This window comes from Pteropus alecto, unplaced genomic scaffold (genome assembly GCF_000325575.1).
Source record: "Pteropus alecto unplaced genomic scaffold, ASM32557v1 scaffold8, whole genome shotgun sequence".
Lineage (NCBI taxonomy): Eukaryota > Metazoa > Chordata > Mammalia > Chiroptera > Pteropodidae > Pteropus > Pteropus alecto.
Window position 1 is genome coordinate 17,786,497 of NW_006494609.1, and position 21,628 is coordinate 17,808,124.

A 21,628-nucleotide genomic window follows, 5' to 3' on the forward strand; every position below is an offset into this window, starting at 1 on the left:
GTTTGTTGGGTGGATTGTTTGGTTGCAAACGGGCGGTGATGAGGCGCGAGGTCCCAGCCCCAGATTGTGATGTCTCAGGGGGGCGGTGGGCCGGGTGACGCAACTGGGGGGTGGGGAGTGAGCCCGCAGGTCCCAGGACCTGATCCAGGGGAGCCCGCCCCCTCCCACCCCTACTCCCAACGCCGTCCGCCACCCCCTGTCCCGCGGACGACCTTCTCCTACACACACACCCTTCGAAGAAGGACCCGTGTCCCCGCGCCATTCGGAGAGGCAGTCCCCTGCGGAGGGGAGGGGCGGAGCCGTGTCCCTGCGACGCTGAGGGCACCTCGGGGAGCAGCGAGGGCCTGGGTAGGGGACGAATGAGTGTGGAAATGGAATTAGGGCAGGCCCTCCCCTGTCTCCGTATTGGGGGCCCGTGGAGAGAAGGACCTCTTTCCTGGGTTTGGATATTGGGAACTTTTCCTCGGGGATCCAGTTGAGACGTGGCTCAGGTTCTGGGGACAGTCGAGGAGCAGCAGCCTCCATGGGAGCTGGGATACCCCATGGAGTCTTGGGCCACGAATCGCCAAGTCACCCTCTGAGGCTTTACTGAAAACGAGTGTGGGTCTTTCCAGTGGGGGGTGTGTGTGTGTGTGTGTGTGTGTGAGTGTGAGTGTGTGTGTGTGAGTGTGTGTGTGTGCGTGTGTGTGTGTGTGCGTGCGTGCGTGTGTTTCTGTACTATTTCTTTGGACTCTTGACAGTTCCAGGATCTTATCTCGTTTGGCGCTCACAGCCTACCTGAGGCAGAGTTCTTTATTGGTTTTATAAACATGGAAAAAGTGAATTTCTGGAATTTGCCCAAGGCTGAGAAATGAGTTGGGAGCATGGGGCCCCAGCCCCCAGCCCAGAACTATGACCCTTTGCGTGTACACGAAGGCTCGTGTACACACACAGACATGCACATGCGTGCACGCACACGCACGCACGCACGCACGCACGGTGGCTTATATATGGGATATTCCAGGAGAAAAATGGCCAGAGTTCACTGAGCATTTAAACATGAGCGGTGATCATCATTGCTGGGTTCGCCTACCGAAATACTACAAGAGGTTGGGTAGGCTCCTCCCTCACAGGTAACCACGGTGCGGCACAAGTGAGTAGCCCCTGTGTCCTCGAGGCAGGACCCTGAGGTGAGTGAGTCTACCTCAGGTACATTCCTGGGGGCAGAGGGGACGGGCATCCAACAAACAAGGAAACAAGATAAATACAGATGCAAGTGAATTCCAGAAAGGAGAGAGTCGACTTGGGATAAGTGGGACCCGGATGGGCTAGGAGAGGTCTCTGAGGACTGGCCTTGGAACTGAGCTGGAATGATAAAGGGAGCCACCACGGGGACAGCCGTGGATCGGTGGAAACAGGTCCTAGATGACTCCAATGTGCTACCCTCTGCTCGGTACCAGGGGCACAGCCAGGGACGAGCTGTCACTGCTCAGAGAGCTGACACGCTGGTGGGACATTTATCCGGAGGCTGAACAGGAGGGTCATGTCCAGGTGCGGAGCTCCAGATCACTTTTTCTTTCCTTTGTTTGTGTTTCCCACCACGAACACATATTTTCACAGTCAGACAGAAAAGCAATATGTTCTTGTTTAATCCCTTGAGGCCCTTTCCAGGAGTCCCCAGCCTGCTTTTGCTGTCCTCACTCGCAGGTCTGGAAGCCTGATGGAGCCGACGGGGGCTCATGGGTGCCTGCGCACAGGCCCCCTACCCCCGGGCTTGAGGCAGGAACTGCCTTCTCCCAGTCTGATCAGAGAGTGTGTGGCCATTTCAGACTCCAGGCAGCAGGGTCTGCTTCTGCGTCCTGAAGAGCAGGGTGCTAGTAGCCAGGCGTCACCTGATTTTTCCCCATCTGTTAGTCATCTCCTGCTTTTACGCTTCCATTTATTTTCCGTAATTGCTACGGGGTGAAGTTGGGCTGAAAATCATTTTCTTTCCAAAGCAAAGAGCCAAGATGACCAGCCTTCCTCTCCATCAGTCGGCGGGGCTTGGGGAACAGAAGGCTCTGGAATAGTGCGGTGCGGGTGTTAGCTGCAGGGATGGGCCATTTTTCACGATGCAGAGGTGACTGCTCCTGTGACGGAGTACTGCATCTTTGGGGAATATTGCATAGGCCGTCACAACTCCCAGGCAGGGAGGGACCGTGATCACCAGTGACTGAGCACCAATTATGTACCAGATGTTGGATTATCAGCCTAAATGACTTCTTTTCATTAAAGTGGAAAGAGAATTTTAGGTGCTTTTTGAAATGGAGTAAGAGCCTGGGCCAGCACTGAGCATGGGGCCGGCCTCTCAAAAGTATTTGAATATTCATTGAGCTATGTGTCAATATTACCTCCTTTTTTCGTTCAATGTCTCTGGGCTCTACCTTCATTGATCCGTCCCTGTGCCACCTCCTTGCCCATTGATCCTGGTTGTATATTTTTCGATTCAGAGATGGAATGCTGCACAGGTCCTGGCCACATTCTGCTCTCTTTGAAACACCCTTCCCCTCCTCTCTCCCTGCACTTTACCTTTACCTAGCTTAGTCCTGCTCAGTCAAGTCCCTAAGAGAAGCATCTCTAACATCCCAGGCCCAGCTGATGCCCGTCTTATACGATTCCCATAATATTCGGTACACTCCCATAATAGCCCAGGAATCCTGCTATCCTGTGTCCATGTTGCATTGTAATTCTATTTACTTGATAGTTTCCCCCAAACACTGTGAACTGCTTGAGAACAAGGGCTATGTATCATTGATTTCTTCCTCTGAGCACTTAGCACACAGCCTGGCACAGAGAGAGGTCTCACTATTGAATGAATGGATAGATCAATGGATAGACTCTCATTCTAGGCCTGAAAGCAGGGAGCAGATGAAAGTTGACCACCACCCGCCCCGTCCTAGGCCCAAGTAAAATTCTAGGAAGGCGATCGAAAAAATGTTTGTATCACACAGTCACTGAAGAGAAATAAAAACAAAAATAAAGTTTGCATGTTGGCACTGGACAAAGCACATGCTGCTGGGCCCCCAGGCAGGTGCCAGGCTGCAACATGACTCTCCCTGGGGTGAGTACAGCCTCCTGGGTCCGGAGTTCTGTCTGGGGGCAGGGTTAGGTTATTGGCTCTCTTGCGTGACTTAACAGTACTATTTTTCTTTTGTGCTTCTATTTTGGGGAAGAAAAAGTACTCTGCCTGAAAGCTTGGCTTCCTGGGAGTTTCCAGAAATGGATTTTCCAGAAGTTACCCAATTCTGCGAGGATCCTTGACGTTGTTTAAAACGCACCCCTGCCAAGGGAAAGCAAGAGAATCACAGAGCATTCCTGGTCTGAAGCTGGGAGATCATCAGATCCAGCATCCCTCCCCACGTAAGGACTTCTCAAAGGTCTGGTCCCTGCTGCCTGTGCTCATGGGGAGTGATGACTGCAGGCAGATAAACTGGACAGAAGGTTTGCATCTCACATCCCAGACCTCCTTTGGGAAAGAATGAGAACAAAGACAACCTCAGCGTACCTTCCCAGCCATTTCCAGGAGAGGAGGGTGTGGGGGCTTCCCACGGTGGGAAGCTGCCGCTTCTGCTCACTGCCATGACCCCTTGCCCTTCCTCAGCCAGTGCTGGTCTTCACAGTGACCTTGTTAGGCCAACGAGGCAGGGATCATTTTTAGATGAGGCTTAAAGCCACTTAATAACTTGCCCAAGGTCACAAAATAAAGCCAAATCAGACTTTACCCTGTAGCCTCCACTGCCCGCCCACATCAGTCCCAAATATGGCTGGACTTATGCGACGGACCAGACTAATATAGCCGTTTGGTAGCAGTCTTGTCTACCTATCTATTGTCATGTTTATATAACATTTAAAAAAAAAAAATCTTAGCTGCATTAAAATCATAGCACTCACTAGCATATAAAAACTGCTAGGAATTTCAAAGTGAATCCAGTTAAGAGTTTATTCTTCAAATAGACCAAGAACGGCTCCTAGGCAGGGGTTTTGCATTATGATGTCACAAGGTGTAAAGACCCACCCACCCCGGCCTGGTATATTCACTTAACAAACATTGGTTGAATGCCCACCCATGGCCTGGCCCAACAGTGAACAACCCAGAATATATGCCTATAAGGAGGGGTCCTGGCTCAGGACTTGAGACTTCGTTGTAAGGACAGAGAGGAAGCTTTGGAGACTTAACATGGGTCAGATCGTCCCTTTAGTTATAGTGTGGAGAAAGGTTCAGAGGTGTAGGCAGGAGCTCGGGAGACCTTGCCGATCTCAGCGGCACAGATGTGAGATGGTGGTGGCTTACACCAGAGCAGCGGGCGTGGAGCTGGATTCTCTGGTCAGTTAGGCAGTGGAGTGGACGGTCCCTGGAGGCTAGCTAAGGAATTGGCAGCTCCTGTCATATGCTGCTGCTTCCAGTACTTGGGTGTATGTCTCTCATACTCACATCACTGGAAACCTGAGAATGCCTTGCAAGCAGGGCTGCCCATTCATCTCTATCACCAGAGCCCGATACCATGCTGGACATTCAAAAGATGCTCAATAAATGTTCGTTGCATGTGTGAATAAACAAATTCTATCTAAACTTCACCAAGCAGTGACTCTCAACACTCATTGAGGCTCGGGCTCCTCAGCAGACTCAGAGGCTCCTCCATGCCTTAGGAATGCCAAGCGTTTGCCTGTCTGCTGATTTTTTTTTTTTTTCCCTGCTAAATTTTCATGGATTGCCGCCTGCCTCCAGGAATACTATAGGACATGATGAAAAGGCTGTGGCGGAGAAAGATGGTGAGAAATGGAAGGAATCCAGGTTCAAGCAAAAGGATGAAGGACATGTGGTGTGTTGGGGAGCGGGCAGACAGCGAAACTTGGAGCTGTGTGACCTTAGGTGAGTTCTTAACCTCTCTGGGCCTTTGTGCTTTCAACTGTAAAATGGGGCCAGAGTCCCTACTTGACAGGATTGCTGTGAGATCGAAGATGCCAATAGAGAAGAGGTAGTTCAGTAAGATTTGGATCATTTTTATAGCATAAAATGAACCACACTCAGAAGAAAAACTGTGCCTGAACTTGAGAGATTACCTGTAGTATAAAATATTAATGTATTCCCTGGGATTTTATTAATTTTTTAGTGTGTGGAGGTGTTGATGGGTGCTTACAAAAAAATCCTGCGTCCCTAAGTAGACAGCACCGGATGTCCCAATTTCCACAAATAAAACCCTTCATTTCCTCCAGGTTTGAATAGTTAAAGGCTGCTTCCCTGGAGACAGCTCTGCTCATTTTTTTTTTTTTTTTGGCAGGCATTAGAACACTTTAAGGAGTGTACATTTTGCCATAAAGCAAATGATAAAAAATTTTCCCCCCACAAAGTGAGAGATCTCAGCAATGTGAAGATGCGCGGACAGACAGGATGCTGCAGAGAGAGAAACAACCCTCTGTGAGCTATCCGCAGTGACACTGCAGAAACATATGGATAATTTCTAAAACAATTTGGAATCGAAAGCAAACTTTGCTGATGATAATCCCAGGAAGGGTGGTTTAAAAGCCATGGCTTTGTGTAAAATAAAAAATAATAATAATAAAATAAAATATAAAATAAAATCATAAATAAAATCAAATAAAATCCCTGGGCCAGCCCCTTGAGCTGACATTGGCTGCAGAGGCACATCAATTTCAACAAATTTATTGTGCATCTCATGTCGGCCGTGCAGCTCACAGCTACCGAGAACTCACTGTTCACGGAGGATTCTGTCAAGTGCTTTGCATTATCTCATTTAATCTTCTCAACAACACTTTGAAGAAGGTCTGTTGTCATCCTGATATCCTTGATGACCAAACTAAGGACAAAACGTCAATAACATTCCCCAAGGTAACATGGTGGCATATCTATGCTGTCCTAGCTAACCAGAATGCCACCCTCGTAGGTCAGCAGAGAAGGGACTCTACCCTAGAAATTGTGCAGAAACCAAGTCTGATCTTTTTGCCTCACGTCAATAGCTTTTGGAACAGGTACTAAGCGGAACACAACAGTTCAGGTTGGAGAGTCACCGGTAAGCGATTCCAGCCAATCATTGACCTCAGGTGAACAAGACCGTTAAGGACGAGTTTTCCCTGCCGGGTCAGGAACAAAAAAATCTCTCCATTGCTCTCTGCAGGGAGGTTTCTTACGTCTGTGTGAAATACTGGGACGCAGTTCCACTTCAGGCACCTGAGCATCTCAAACGGCAGCAACACCTTTGCGAAGAAGCCTCGGAGCGGCTGTGCCGGGAAAGTAGATACGTTCTGTGCTGTTCGAATGGATTTTAACCTGGAGATTCCAAAGGGGAAAGGCCAAAGGCCTTTGCCTAAGCCAGCGACAAGTCCTGTCCATGTCGTCTGATCTCCAAATCCATCCTTGCTAGCCAGTGTCCAGAGACGGACGCCCTCCACCCTGCCCTGCCCGTCCATGCGTGCGTGCTGCCCCCGCACAGAGAGGTCCAGTGTCATTCCCCTTCCCTTCAGCCCAGACTTCGCCACTTGCTGATCGAGACGACGTGGCAGAAGCAATGCTCTGGGGCCTCTGAGGCTGGGCCATAAGAAGCCTGGCAGCTTCTGTCCGGGGAAGTGGGGGGCACAATGGTATTTAATGCCATTTAATCTGAAACTGCCATGTTGTGAGGAAGCCAAGCTAGCTATTGGGGCGAGAGATGAGGAGAGGCCGAGGGGGAGGGGGAGGGGGAGAGAGAGAGAGAGAGAGAGAGCAGAGGAAAACATAATAAATGGTACAAGAGAGAGAGAGAGAGAGAGAGAGAGAAAGACAGCCAAGCACATGAGTTAGAAAAGCCATCTTGAGCTAGAAGCCATCTTCAGCCAGCCCAGCTGAGTTCGAATGACTCCGGCCCCGGCTCCCATTCGACTGTAACTGCATGAGAGACCCCAAGTGAGAACCTCTCAGCAGAGGCCAATTAACTCCAGGATTGTGGGAGAAAATGCATGGCTGTTTTAAGCCACGATGTTGCGTTGTGCTATCCTAGATAACCAGAATGCCGCCCCCTTGTCTCCGTCTCCACTGGCATCCTGGTCCAGGCCACCACCATCTCTCACCATCGCTCCCCACGTCCCCGCCTGCCTGTTTCCCTGCCGCACCGCCGCCCACCCCCCGGCCCGACAGCTCCAGCCTCATACCCCACACAGCCCGCAGAGTGATCTTAAATGTCATCAGAGCCTGTCACTCCTTGGCTTCCCATCGCGCTGTTCACGAAAACCAGCCTCCTTACCATGTTCACAGCACTCTACAGGTTTCACTTCAACCCTAACGCACCTCCCCCTACTCGAACCACCTGTTCCCTTCAGTCCCTCAGAAGCGTTGCTTTACATGCAAACCCCACAGCCAACAATTCCATTACTAGTCTATGCCAAACAGAAACGTACATACACAGTCCTCAGATTCACGGCGGCGTATGTATTAATAGCCAAATCGACCCAAGTGTTCGGCAGAATGGATAAGTAATGGAATTCATTGACAATGAAAGAACAAGGTGGAGACGCCTCAAGACCGTAACGTGGAGTGAAAGCAGCCAGACACAGAGGAGGGCATCCTGCAGGATTCCACGGCACGTGCGAGTTCAAAATCTGTGAAGCTCCCGAGAAGTTTAAGGACACTTCTCTCTATGGTGACAGAAGTCAGGACAGTGGTCAGCCTTGGAGGGAGGTGGGAGATGGGAAGGGGCCTACGGGGATCCTCCGGGGTGCTGGTCATGGTTTCTTCCTTATGCGGGTCTGGTTACACAGTAAACAGTGTTTGTTCACTATGTCCTAGTCCATCAACTTGTACGTTGCTCTGGGTATATGTTCAAGAAAGTGTTAAAAAAAATAAAAGTGCTGCTCTGCCTCTTGCTGGATGCTTTGCACGCGCTCTGCTCCACCTGGACTCCCCCGCCCTCTCTCAGTCTTCCCCTGGTTGGCTCCCCCTCGTCGATCAGCTCTAACTCGAGCTTCCTTCATTAGGGAGCCCTTTTCCTGCTGTATTAGTCAGTCTCAGCTGTGTAACAAACCTCCCGAAAAAAATGTAGTGACTCACAGCAACAATCGCTCGTTAGCTCAGAATGCTCTGGCCGCCAGTCTGGGTGGGTCTTGTGCTGGTCTCACCTGGGCTTGCTCGTGTGTCTGCAAGTTCGCAGGCACCGTCGCTGGCTGGATGCTCGAGGGTGGCCTCCTCCGTGTGGCAGTTGGAACACTGCGTGTGGGGGCACTTCAGTCCTCCTCCATGTGGCCTCTCTAGCAGGCTAGCTTGAGCTCATCACATCATGATATCGGGATTCCAAGGGCCCCCAAAGAGGGCAAGTCTCAATGCACAAGTGCTTCTTAAGCCTCTGCTGGGGTCGCATTTGCTAATGTACATTGGCCAAAGCAAGTCACGGGGCTAAGTTCAGGTTCAAGTCCATTCCTCTGGATGGGAGGAATCATTATGGCCTTGTCTGCTGAAACATCCGGCACCCTGCCCTGCCTCCACCCAAGGCAGAGAGGAGCTTCCCGCTCTGCTCGGCACTCCCTGAACTTGCCCTCCACGGCCCTTCCCCGCGGTAATGGTTTGTTTGTACGGGGAGCTGTTCCTTATCTTCCTCTCCCATTTCCCTGTAACTCTGTGCTGGCAGCGGCTGGTGTGTGTCCACTGTGCCCAGCACAGTGGCTGGGACATAATGTGTACTAAGAAGGATTTGGAGAAGGAAGTAGAAAGAAGAAAAGGCAAAAAAGGAAGAGAGGGAGGGAGGGAGAAGGAAGAAGGGAAGAAGTCCTGGGAAAAATGGAGGCGCTGCTTTGGCAGAGAACAGACTGGACCATCTCGGGGAGGCTGGGTGCCCTCCGCATCCCCCCAAACTTACCGTCCTCGTTTTAGCCTCTGCATCTTGGCTCATCCTGGTCCTTCCACCCGGCTGTCCTCCCACCTTCGTTCTTGTGCTTGCTCAGCTCTTAGTGTGTTCAACGGGCATTTTGAGGTTCCCCCACCCCATCTCAAGCAACCTTCTCCTCCGTCTCTTCCTCCTGAATATCTTCCTGGCTTAAGTCATCCCTGGCATCCATGCCCCCATTGTCATGACCACATGTCCCCTTACAATCTCGAACGCCCCACCAATGCCACGAGATATCCAAGTTGCCTGTATTGATATTGCTATTAAATGAGAAGCCGGGGCTCAAGGAAGCTCTGTGTCCATGATCACCCACAGGAAGAGGTGGCACTGGGCTCGGTGTAGGTCAGTCTTGCTCGGGAGTCCCCAGACTGTCACCCACTCCTGAAGGCGGAAGTGGATTCTGTGAGGGGAGCAGGAGCTGAAGAGGCCCTGAAGCTGGGGGTTTGGGGCACTAGCAGTTTGTCCTCATGGAGGCTGAAGCTGGAAGACCTGGAGTTCTTACCTCTGGGTAATGACAGATGGTGAGCAGCTAACGGGATGGAGGAGAAGCCAGACTTCTCCTGGCGAGCAAGGGTCTGACCTAAAATGACTGGGCCGTGGGACAGACTTGGAAGGGCCCGGGTGACCCTCCTGAGGGCCGTGAGTGGGCACATCTTCCATGGAATGTCAAGTGAGCCCCGTCCACTTGTTCAGAGTAGTGATGAGCCTAATTCTCAAGAGGAGAGGGGACTTTAAAAAAAATTATTATTATTATTATTTATGCCTACAGCACCTGGTCTCCCTAGGTGGTCTCCCATCCAAGTACTAACCAGGCCCGACCCTGCTTAGCTTCCAAGATCAGATATCGGGCTTGTTCAGGGTAGTCTCCCATCCAAGTACTAACCAGGCCCGACCCTGCTTAGCTTCCGAGACCAGACATTGGGCTTGTTCAGGGTGGCATGGCCGTAGACCATGGACTGTGGCTCCACTGGGGTGTGAACCCAGGACCTGCGTGTAAAACGGACGTGCTGACCCCTACACTATGGAACCACGTCCGAGAAAGGACTTTTAAGGTCACACAACTTAGGGCAGCCCAGGACTCCTGAGTGAGTCGGTGTCCTTTCCGTCATGCCCTGTCCTTCCTTACTGCCTTCCCAGCCCCTTCTTCTCATCTCCATGCCCACCTTCCAGCCAGGGCTTGTGACCAGCCCAGGGTATTGAGACCAGTTACGGAGACAGCCAGTTCCTGAGGCCCACGAGGGAGGGGACATGGCATGAGATCCATCCCGTGATAAACCTGTCACACATCTGTGCCCGCCTTTAGAATTGCCATTCAGTAGAGACTGCTGGATGCGTGTGGATACATTGCTCCCCTCTAACTTACACCTTAGGGTCAGTGTTGGAAGTAACACAATCAAGAATCATAGCAAGTGTCAAATATGGCTTTGCTAAATCGGCATCAGGTTTAATTAGCATAGATGTTGCAAATATTCTCATTGGTAAAATGAGCTGTGTGCAAGAAATGTGGTGGGCAACTGGGACCTCGTAGGTCCTTCCTGTCTGTGTGAACCAAGTTCAAGAGTCTTGTGAACCCAGGGGCTTCACACCTTTGGAGGAGTGTTCAGGCCACAGCCCCAACTGGACTCACGTCACCCTCTGCCTTCCGGCCCCTGCCCTCAGTCCTGCTCTTACTAAGGGTCCTGTTTTCAGAAGAGGGTTGCACTTGTCTCAGAGTGACATTGCCCTGAAAGATGCTTATCAGATGCCACGAAGGACAGCAAGTGGCCCTTGCTGTGTGCCTGCTATGGGCCAGGAACAATTCTCGATGCTTTATATGTATTTGTTGAAAGCTCACCACTGTGAGTAGATAAACAAACTGTGGTACATCCAGACAATGGAATATTATTCAGCGCTTAAAAAGGAAAAGAACTATCAAGCCGTGAAAAGACACGGAGGAAACTTAGACGCATGTTACTAAGTTAAGTGAAAGAAGCCAATCTGAAAAGGCTTCATATACTTGCAGGCTTCCAACTATACGACATTCTGGAAAAGTCAAAACTATGGAGGCAGCAGACATCTGTGGTTTCCAGGGGTTAGTGAGGAGGGAAGGGTGGCTCGGTGGAGCCTAGTAGATGTCCGCTCAAATGTCCAACTTCTCCTCGCTTTTGGAAGTTGCAATATGCGTGCACCTCAGTTTGCTCGGCTGTTGAAAACGCACAGTCATGAAATAGCACGTGCTGGAGATGTGTGGTCGGGGGACAGATGATCGCATTTTCCAAATTCCCTAAGTGAGGCCCCGGTACCAGGAAAGTCTATAACCCCGCTCCCTACCCACAGCTGTGTGCAAATGAGTGGACTCTTCTTGCCAATGGATGTATTCGCCAGGAGAACCCCGGGTCCCGTGAAGTGACAGAGGCCGGCCACTCGATAGAAAAGGCTGGCTCTCGCCCACACACTTGTGCCTAATTTGGGAGGAAAAGGAATGCAGACACTTTTGAGAAAGGGTGACCTTTTTCAGCGAGGCCATGTGGCCAAACTTCTGTAACATCATTCCTTTAAAATTGATGTTCTTTTTAATCAGCAGTGACAGAGGTTTGTTTCTTAAAAGCTGCTAAATCCAGTGACAGGCCCCAGGTGAGAAGGCAGAGTTCTCGCCAATTCTCCGCCAGGATGTCCCACGCTCGAAAAGCGTTTCTGGCAGCCTCTACTACGAGGAGGGCCGTTTCCTGAGTTTGGTTGACGTGCATCTGGAAACCAAGAATCCTCTGCACGGTTGCCTGTGATTTCCTTTTGATTTTACGTGTCCTCCTGCCCCGCAGAACCATTATTTTTTAAGAAAAGCAAAAATTAAAGCTTCATACCTTTCAGGAAGAGTGAGGGGGAGGCTGTGTGCCAGCATCTGGTAACTTGTTCACCCTAAAATGACTCCAAGTGAATCCACGTACTACTCTGTCAGAGGCAAAGCAGAACCATCTGGAGGGCTGCGGGAGCCTAAGACTCATTGAGAAATTCCACAGGAGGCCGTCCCTCCTGGTGGGATGCCCGATGAATCGGGCCGCTCCCTTTGGACGTTTAGCACGGACCCTGAACTGTGACTGCCACTGCGAATCGGCATCACATAGACATGAGTTGTATCCAGTGGTGCCCACGACGAGCAAGCTGTTTAGCTTCTCTGAGGCTCCGTTCCCATCTGGAAAAAGGGCTTGGCTGTGAGGATCCAATGAGAGTGAACCGCTGGACGACCGACCCTTGCTCAGGGAAGAAAACACCTTCTGGACTCAGACGAGCCGCCGTGAACATCCAGCCCTTACCCAGTTCCAACAACACGACCGCCCAACCAGTGTAACTGTCATCGACGGGAGGGATGGTCTCCGCATCTCGAGCTGCCCTTTGGATTATAATACGAACAGCTGCCTTTGTCCTATGCCAGCCCAGGCGTTGGCTGAATCAGTGTCACCTTCCGGTTCGCTGGGTGTCTTTGTCTCCATTTCATAGATGACGAGACCGGGCCTCCAGAAGGGAGAAGCGCAGTAGACGTGTGTTCATTTCTCCTGTTCAACATTGATCCCCACTCCGCCTGATAACGGTACCCCGATTTCTTTGGGGAAGGTGCCTCTTCCCAGTGATGGGCTGGCTGGTGGGATTACCAGTCAAGGCGCCCACATTCTCTGGCCGAGGAATGAGTCTGGGACTCAGCTCAGCCCACCAGAGGCTTTCTCTCTCAAAAGTTGGAGTTTCTATCTCAAGCATACGGTGGAAAGCACTAAAAATGGCTGAGGCCGATTTGCCCCTGGGCGGAGGAAGGGGCAGGGGTAGTGTGCTAAGGAGACGCTCTTTGTTCCTGGTGACTGGACCCCGCCGGCCAGCCCCATGCCGACCCCCAGGCAGCCTTATCTGTCTATTTGATCCTTTACTTTCCTTTCAGTTCTGAGACCCCCATGGGCCTGGCCTTTCCCGCACAAGTTAACCAGATTGGTTTCTCCCATGTGCATCCCCCAAACTCTGGCCCCTTGGGCAAGTCGCCCAAACTTTCTTGTCCTCAACGTGTAATCGACTAGACGAGGCCTGTGGCAAAGGCCTGAGATAAGTTCGGGTTCGTGTTCTCACACTTTCGCTTAATTCGCTTACTGTGTGACACAGGACCATTTACCTGACACCGAGTCTCAGTTTCCCAATCTACAGAAAGTGGGATTAGCACCGCCCATCCCGTAGAGTCCCGAGAATGAAATGCATTGTGTCCATGAACCTGATGCATAGCGTTCCCTTGGCAACCGCTTAGTTTCCCATGCCCCTCCCTTTGCAGGTCTGTGGGTCTAAACTCCTTACTCCATCAGCCTAAAGCAGATCTAGGTCATGAGAGGCGGCTCTAACGAGCAATTCCCATGGCCTACACTCTTGACTGTCTACACAGCAGCCATAGCCAGCCTCATTCTTCATCGCCCATCTCCTCCCACAGAAGCTCCAAATTCTAGATACTTACTTTCCCAGACTCCTTTGCAGCTATCAGCAGCCATATGGCCCAGGTTGACCAATGAGATGACAGTAAAAAGTGTCTCTTTAATTTCATTGGCCTCTCTGGGGGCTTTGGGGAAATATGTATTTCTCTGGAAAAAATTAAGAGGCTGTAAATAAAACCCATTTTCTTCCTATCTGTGGGTGTCATCACGTGAAGGTGCTATGTGCAGAGAGGAGGCAGGGGACTTGCTTCGTGGGCCTGTGCCTAGTACAGTCCCTCTAAAGGGCCCCATACTTGGGGTTTAATGCTCTGTGGTCGCCATCTTAAAATTCCAAATAATTTTATCTTTGAATTTGTGTCCCGTAAGTGAAGTCTGATGGGACAATGAAGCACGTGCTGGAGGCTTGGAGCCTGGGTTCACAGGGGGCCCCGCCTCCCACTGCCTCCCCCATTCCCTGGGAGGGGTCTCGGCCACTTGCTCCCTGCCTGGTGCTCCAGTCCCCAGCCACGTCACTGCATGTCAGTCCCATGGCTGGGGGGAGAGGACCCCAGCAGCCACCTGGCCAGTCACATGGCAGGGACCCCCGACTCACTATGTGCCCCTGTGAGGAAGCATGACGTTATATAGCAAGTGAAAACACTATGGCGGTTTGAGAAAGATACTATGAAAGAAAGGAAAATATTTGGTACTTTAGTACTTTTACGGCACTTTTTTTTCCTGCTTTTTAAACAAGAACCCTACATTTTCATTGCATTGGGCCTTGCAAACTACGTAGCTGGCCCGGCTGAGACAACAGGTTGGGATGACAGCGACCCTGGAAAAGTCCCCTTCAGTCCCTTTCGGCCGTTTGCAGAGGTAATCATTATCTTCATCGTTTAAGCCACCGTCAAATAGGTGTCTTGTTACTTGCAGCCCAAAGCATCCTGACACCGAGCCATGCTATTGTTTCAGGACAATGCAGTAGACTTCCATCAACCGGCTGATTACCAGTCAAGAGACAGCAGTATACGTGTTTTTTGTGGAAAGACAATGGTCTTTTCATTACATCTAGTCTCTCTGGAAGAGAAAGGGATAACCTGCCCCTTTACCGTTCCCTGCCCTCGTCCCTGGTACCTCCTGGAATTCTAAACGTGCCCCCCACGTAGCTCTGAGGGTCACTTTCTGGCTGTCCATGTTCTTGAGGACCCTCTCTCCAGTCACTGCCTGGACAAGAAGGCGGTGAGTGGGGGTCAGACACCAGCAGGGCCCTAACGCTTGGCTCAGGATCCTATGTTTCATTCTTACGCCCAAAGTGAGACCTTCCCTTGACACACCATCTACAGTGATGCCCCCTGGTCAGTACCCAAAGGGCAGAGGGCTGATGCCCAACGTTCTGCTGAGGCCCAGCTGCAGCCGATGCGAGACAGATCCCTGAGCCCAGCATTTTTTTCCTTGCTGGTCTGTAGAGCTCAGTTACTCTTCCTACATATTTTTCCGGGAGCCCCGCTTCCTATTTGCCCAGAGAACATTCCAGAGGACCCTTCGCCTGTCTCTGGGCCAGCCCTCCGTGCCGAAGCCTGAGCTGTGGGAGGTGGAAGCCCTTGGCATTCTCTTCGCCCCCACTGCCGGCGCTGCTGGGGACGGCTCTGACTCCCGCTGTCAGAAATGCACCTTGGCAGCCGTTTGGGAGAAGCCAGGCTGCCCTTCCTGGTAATGGCCATAACTGCAGCCAATTTTCCATAATTGGTGGCATTTGCCAGGGAATTCCTGCCTGTCGCAGCAGCCCCTCCGTGCTGCCTTTGATCTCGACCAGTCTCTGCGAGACACAAATACCGTTGTCATCTTCAATTACTCCAAGGGGCGGCGTGGTCCTGACCTTGCTACCAGACGTCCCCAGCCCTCCCGAGGCAGCATCAGCCATGGAGGCAGGCTGGGCGGTGGGCAAGGGGGCTCCCCAGGCCTGTTCCTGGAAACCCAACTGATATGACGTGTGAAAATGCGCCTCCAGAACTGAGTGCCAGGCGGGGGGGTGACGCACCAACAAATAATAGAAAAGTACAGGTCGCCGAGCACCTCTCTTTTCTCGAAACCTCTCAGCATCTTCTCTGCCAGGATGTATAATTATCCCCGTTTCACAGAGGAGGACACTGAGGCACAGAGAGAGTGGCAGAGCAGGGGACAGGCATGGCCGGTGTGGTGGTGGGCGGGCGTGTGGTGGTTAGTAGTGTCCAGCCCAGGTTTGCCTGGCTTAAGGTCAGAGCTGTTTTCCTGTCGCCCGGCTCCTAGGATCTGGGGGTGAGATCAAGCTCCACCTTCCCTACTAGGCTCTTAGCTCCCCGAGGATGGAAATTGGGTCTCATTCAAATCCATGCCCTCTCACAGCACATCATACAGAGCTGGGTGCCATGCAAATGCTCAGCCCCGTGTCACCAAGTCCCAGGCTCAGCCAGCAGCTGGATGGCTCTGCTAACATTTAGTTCAGATGTCATTGCTTTATAGCTGCAATCGTCCTGTGGCTCCTCACTCCCCCACGGGGAGGTTCACTGAGGTCATTGATATAGTACCTGACATCTGTGAAAGGGAACTGCCACAATCAGTGAAATGATAAAGGCCCAACACATGGGCCATGGAAGCACAGGGCAGGGGGATTCATTCTGACTGAGGGACGGGAGGGCTTCCTGGAGGAGTTGTCATTGAGGCTATGCTTCAAACCCTGAGTCTACCTATGATGCCTTTAGGGGCTGGAGACTTGCAGATGACAGTGTCTGCAGGGGCACAGGCTTGCAAGAGTGTCCACTGAGGGCCGATGCCACCAAAGGGTCGGACCCAGCTTCTGGGCGTACACACGTTCATGCCACCAAACCTTTCCTGCACTTTTGTGGGCGACTCTGGGCAGGTTCTCAGGACGCAGCCCGGGACTCGACATCCTCACTCCTCACCATCGCGAAGCGTATAGTCCAGCAGGTGGACAATGAACAGCTACGCCAGTGAGAAGGCTCTTCGGGAGCAGCACGAGGATTATCGTTATTTAGTATGCAATATCAAATATTGACACTAGCTCTTCCTGATCCCGGGGTCAAGTTCAAGAGAGGCGATCATTTTTAACATTAGCTTGAACTAAAGAAGGTCCACGTCCAACTACAAGAGTCCAAATCGGCAGCAAGTCAGCGCCATATTCCCCGTTGTTTTGAGTTCTGGGTCCCTGCATGCTACGTAGATGCTCTCATTTCTTCCTCATGCAGTCCTGCAAGGTAGACACTATGATCTGCACTTTCCAGATCCTGGGAGGCGAAACCCTTTGTTCAGTCACCTCTAGTGAAGGGCAGAGCCAAGATTCAGACCGGGCCTGTCACCAAAGTGCATGCTCTTAGCACTGCAATGGGCCACCAGCCTGGGAGGCTTGCAAAGCCACAGAAAAGTCACATGCGGGTTTCAATGTCAGGGCTGCTTCAGGACCCCACTGCCTCTTATAGCTCAGGCCGGTGAGCGGGTGAGCACTGACCTGAACTGGAGTTAATCCTGCCCCTCCCCCACCGCACTACCCACTGCCGCCCTCCCTCTGGGCTGAGGTGGCTGGGCACACGCCCAGAGACCTTTGTACTGAAGTTAGGAAAGTTATTTAACAAGAAACTTTTTGCAGTGTATTTTTCCTCTTGCCAGACAGAGGCTTCTGCATATGTAACTCTGCAAACCGCTGTGCCAGTTCCTTGTAGAAGCCAGGTGATTTTTATTCTCTCTCTTCCTTCTCTGACAATTCCCTCTAAATAGCTCTATGGCCACTCCCTTTCTTTTTTGGAATCATACATCTTTAAACTATGTCTTTACCTATATTTATAGGTGTATGTGGGTGCTATGCCCCCGCCCATATCTAAGCATTTCGAGAGGAAGTTAGGATCTAAAGCTGCAAGTAAGAATAGACTGTTTGTCTACCTAGGACCTCAAAAATAATTCACAGTGAGCAGGTCAGTTTCAATGCGACGCTTCCACAAAATCGACTCCCGGCCCCAGGAACACATGGTGAGAAAGGGCTGGCTCTAAGATGGGGGGGCTCACCAGCTCTGTGAGCAGTTCCCCCTTTCTCGCTCAGGGCAGAGGGACTTCTATTGTGCTGTAAATCATGTGGGCTTCAGCATCAGCAGGGTCGAGGGTCAAATCCCAGTTGCCTTGGGCAAGTTTACAGGGCTCTTTAACCAACCCGGCTGCAATTTCCTCGGTAAATAGTGATGATGATGTTTACCTGGCAAGATCTGGGGAAAATTGATGTCATAAAGCCCACGAAGGGCCAACCCAGAGCCAGACACCGAGCTGGCACTCACCCGCTTTGTGGACCTTGTTGAGTCTCTGGAAAGCTCAGGCGTGTGGGCGGCATTTGGCAAATGCACAGCACAGCACTGATGGGTCGCTGGTTCTGCCGGGGGCATGTTCTCTGCAGTGAGGCCCCAGAAAGGGGTCAGGAAGAGATGAACCGGGGAAGTGCTTTCATGGGCACACGCTGGCTCACACCCGATCACCAGCTTGACAGAACAGTTTTCCCAGGTGCTGGTGTGAGGCTTGTGGAGCTTGCAGATTCTCTGCTTCGGTTTGCTCCCTTCCGCTCACCTCGCCTAATGGCTGGTCATTGTGTGTTTCTGTGCCAGCCCCACCTTGGCAAGCAGGGAAAGGGATGTGGCTTCTGAGCTAGTCATTTTCTCCATGGACTGGAAACACTGAGGGCGGGGATGAAGGAGAAGATACCGATTGCTCTGTTTAATCGACAAATATTTTTGAAGTTCCCAGTAAGTGCCAGACACTGGGCCAGGCACTGGGGTCAGGTGATGACCAATGATGAAGACCCTGTCTTCACAGAGCTTCCCTTCTCCTATGGAAGGCCGGATGAACAAATAGATAAATGGTTAATAAAATGTCAGGTGGTCATAGTGCTATGAAGAAACGGAAGGAGCAAAGGGATGGACGGGAGTGAGGGGGTGAGGGGGGGCTATTCAGATAGAGTGCTTAGGGGCGGCTGCTCTTAAGAAATGACGTTTGAACAAAAACTAGAAGGAGGATGTGAACCACGTGAGTATTCGGGAAAAAGTTTTTCTGGCTGAAGGTAATGACTTTGTATTAGTCAGCCATTTCCACAATGATGTTGCATAACAAACATCCCCCAAATCAGTCATTTAAGACAACGATGATTTCTTCTGGATGATGCCTCTGCAGGCCAGCTAGTGGTTGGTTGGACTAGGGTGGCCTCAGCTGGGCTTGGCTCCAAGCTGCATATCTGTGTCTCTCATCCTCTTTGAATCAGCAGGTGAGGAAGGGCATGGTCTCCAGTTGGAGACAGGAGAGCAATAGGACAAGCAGAAAGAGGTGCGTTCTCTTAGGGCGTAGGCTTGGAACTGGCACTGTAGCTTCTAACCATGTTCCATTGACCAAAGCACATGACACGGTCAAGCTCAGCGCCAATGAAGCAGAGAAGTAACTCCACTGCTAGTGAAAGCGACTGCAAAGTCACATGGCAAAGGGCATGAATCAACACAGGAGCAAAGAACTGGGAACAGTGGTGCTATTTTCCCACAAGAGGGAACTAGCTTTGTTCGAGTATCAGCCACAGTCCAGTATGGCTAAAGTGGAGTGAAGAAAGTATTTCAAGGTGGAGAACAAAATAGTGATCCACCATGTTAAATGCTGCCAAGAAGGTGAGGATGAAAATCGACCATTAGATTTGGCAACTTGGAAGTCTAAAGGCTACTGACCGAAAGTGAGAGTGGGTGCATGAACTCCCTTCAGAAACTGCCAAGGGCAGGGCATGGTCATTGTCAGATGCTGCGCTCGTATTACAGTTACTAGTGCTCCACCGGGAAGAGGTCCCGTACATCTCTTGAATCACGGGAATGGTGACCCGAGAGAAAAGGGAAGGAAACCCCATCGTCACTCAGTCCAGTTACAATGGCCTCACGATCCTGTGATTTGCCAGTCGTGGCACTTGGATGCTTTGCTGTGAAGCCCCGCTGTGAACCACACTCTTGCTACCACTCACTGGGCTCTATTTTCAGGTGCATGAGGTAGAAAAATCGATGTGATTTTTTTATGCAGAGAAAATCCTGAGCTTTGTTGTATCTTATTATTGTTGGTGAGGATTTTTTAAAATTTATTTGTCAATTATGGTCGACATACACTATTATATATTGGTTTCAGGTGTACAGCAGAATGGTTAGACTTTTATATAACTTACAAAGTGATCCCCCCATAAATCTGGTACCCACTTGATACCGTACATAGTTATTACAATATTATTGACTATATTCCCTTTGCTGCGTTTTAGCTATCGAAGCCTCATTGAAGTGCTTAGTGGGAGTGGTAACTTATTCATTCAACCATCCTTGCTGAGTACAGGCACACTAGGGCTATGTAAAAGCGTAAGACCTGGTTCAAAGCTGTGTGTGTGGCGGAGGGAGTGGGGGGATGGGGGGTATGGGTGTGTTTGGGGGTGGGCGTGGGGGGACATGACAGTACATGAAGACCATGCAGTGGTGGGTTGGAGCCAAAATGGAGGCAGGATAGATGCTGCAGGGAGCGTCAGAATAAGACAGCAGTCGGCTTCCTCTGGAGACGTCGGAACACACTGCCACTATGGCCATGGGTTGACCGGTGATCGAAGGACTTGGTTAAGTCCTCTAGACTTAAGGGGGACGGGAAGTTGTCCAGGGCAGATGAAAGAGCATGGACGAAATCAGGAAACCGCAAGGCATCTGGAGAGCTTAGACCATAAACAGAGAGAAGCCCGTCGAGGGCTGAGTCTGGGCCTCTAAGGATAGTAATTATTAGTAGTAATGATAGCGCTGGCTAACGTTTGTTCAGGCAGTTGAATAGTGACATTTATGACATGGTTGCTGTGTGCTAGGCTCTTTTAAACGAAGAGAATTTCATATCCTGTAGCATTTAAGCAGAACTATTTCATTCTCCATTATCAAGGCTGCAAGATGATGGCTCGGGAACAGACTCCCATGTTCCAGAGTGGGCACCAGACCACCAGGCGGAACTTCCGAGAAGGAGGCTGACCACTGATTCATGAGCTTTGTCTGCTCTGCTCGTCCACCAGAACCCCAAGGAGAGGCCAGCAGACCTGAGGATTCCTTCCACGACAGGGTCCCTTCAAGCTGCGCCCCTCCCTACCTCCCACCCCTGTCCCCTCCCCCAATCAGAGAAAGGTGGGCGGTGCTTCTCTCTCACCTAATGCTAGTTGGAGAAGCTTCAAAAGGATCTCAGAGAACGTGTCATGTGTCTTCCATAGCTTCAGAGAGACAGTGGGCCACTGTGTGACTCCTCTTTAAAAAAATTGCAAGGGCTTTTGGAGGCTGAAAGAAGTGGCTTTGGCAGCAGAGGAGGCGGCAGCACACTGTCCTGGTGTTGATACTGGCGTTGATAAGGGGTGTAAGAACATTCCCCAGGGACAACAATGCCCCGGCCCTCTGCTCTCTGCATCAGGCCCTGGCCAAGGGAAGAGCAGCTCCAACTTTGATCTTAAGAGTTTTTATTATTACACTGAATGAACGTAATAGTAAAATGAGGTCGGGAAACCACTGTGACCGTAGGATTATCATCAGTAGTGCTATTATCCTAGAGTGAGCAGACGAGCCATGAGGACTGGCCGAGATTTCAGCCGCAGGCAGGGACTGGTCCCTAAGGGCAGGTTTGAGAAAGACTGTGGAAGGGGTGGTGGAGCTCTTCGTACGTCACGTGACAGAGCAGTTACAGGCTGCCTGGCAAGCTCTCCAATGACGTCGGTTCTATTATTCTCACTGTTTTACAGATGAGGAAACTGAGGCACACGGGTGTTGAGAGGATAGATCGGAAGTGGTAGGGGGCTTGTGGCGGCTCCATAATTTCAACGTAGGACAGGCTGATGGACCTCCCTGGAGTGGAAGAGCAGATAAAGAGACTGGACTGGAGCGGCTCTCACGGCAAGCAGGCTGCTTCCCCGCCGACCGGTGTCCTTGTGAAGTGGCTTGGGAGGGAGGAGGCGGTAGAGATTTGGCCCCCTTCCCCTACCAAGCGGGATCTGGGCCCCCCATTGGGTGAGACCTGAGCTGATGCAACAGTCCTGGGGTGGGTCTGGCTACTTAGACCTTGCCCCTGGGATGGGGGTGCCAGGAGGAATTCAAGAGGTGCAAAAGGTCGGAAATGTACCCCGGAGTGGGGCTGAGAAGAAGAGAGATGGCAGGAAGATGCCCACCCAGATTTCTGCTTCCGAAAAGAAACAAATTCCATCCAGGTAGAGAGGAAAAGCCAAACGCCCACGCGTCAGGAGGCCTCAGAGACACGTGGAACAGGCATCTAGAAACGTGA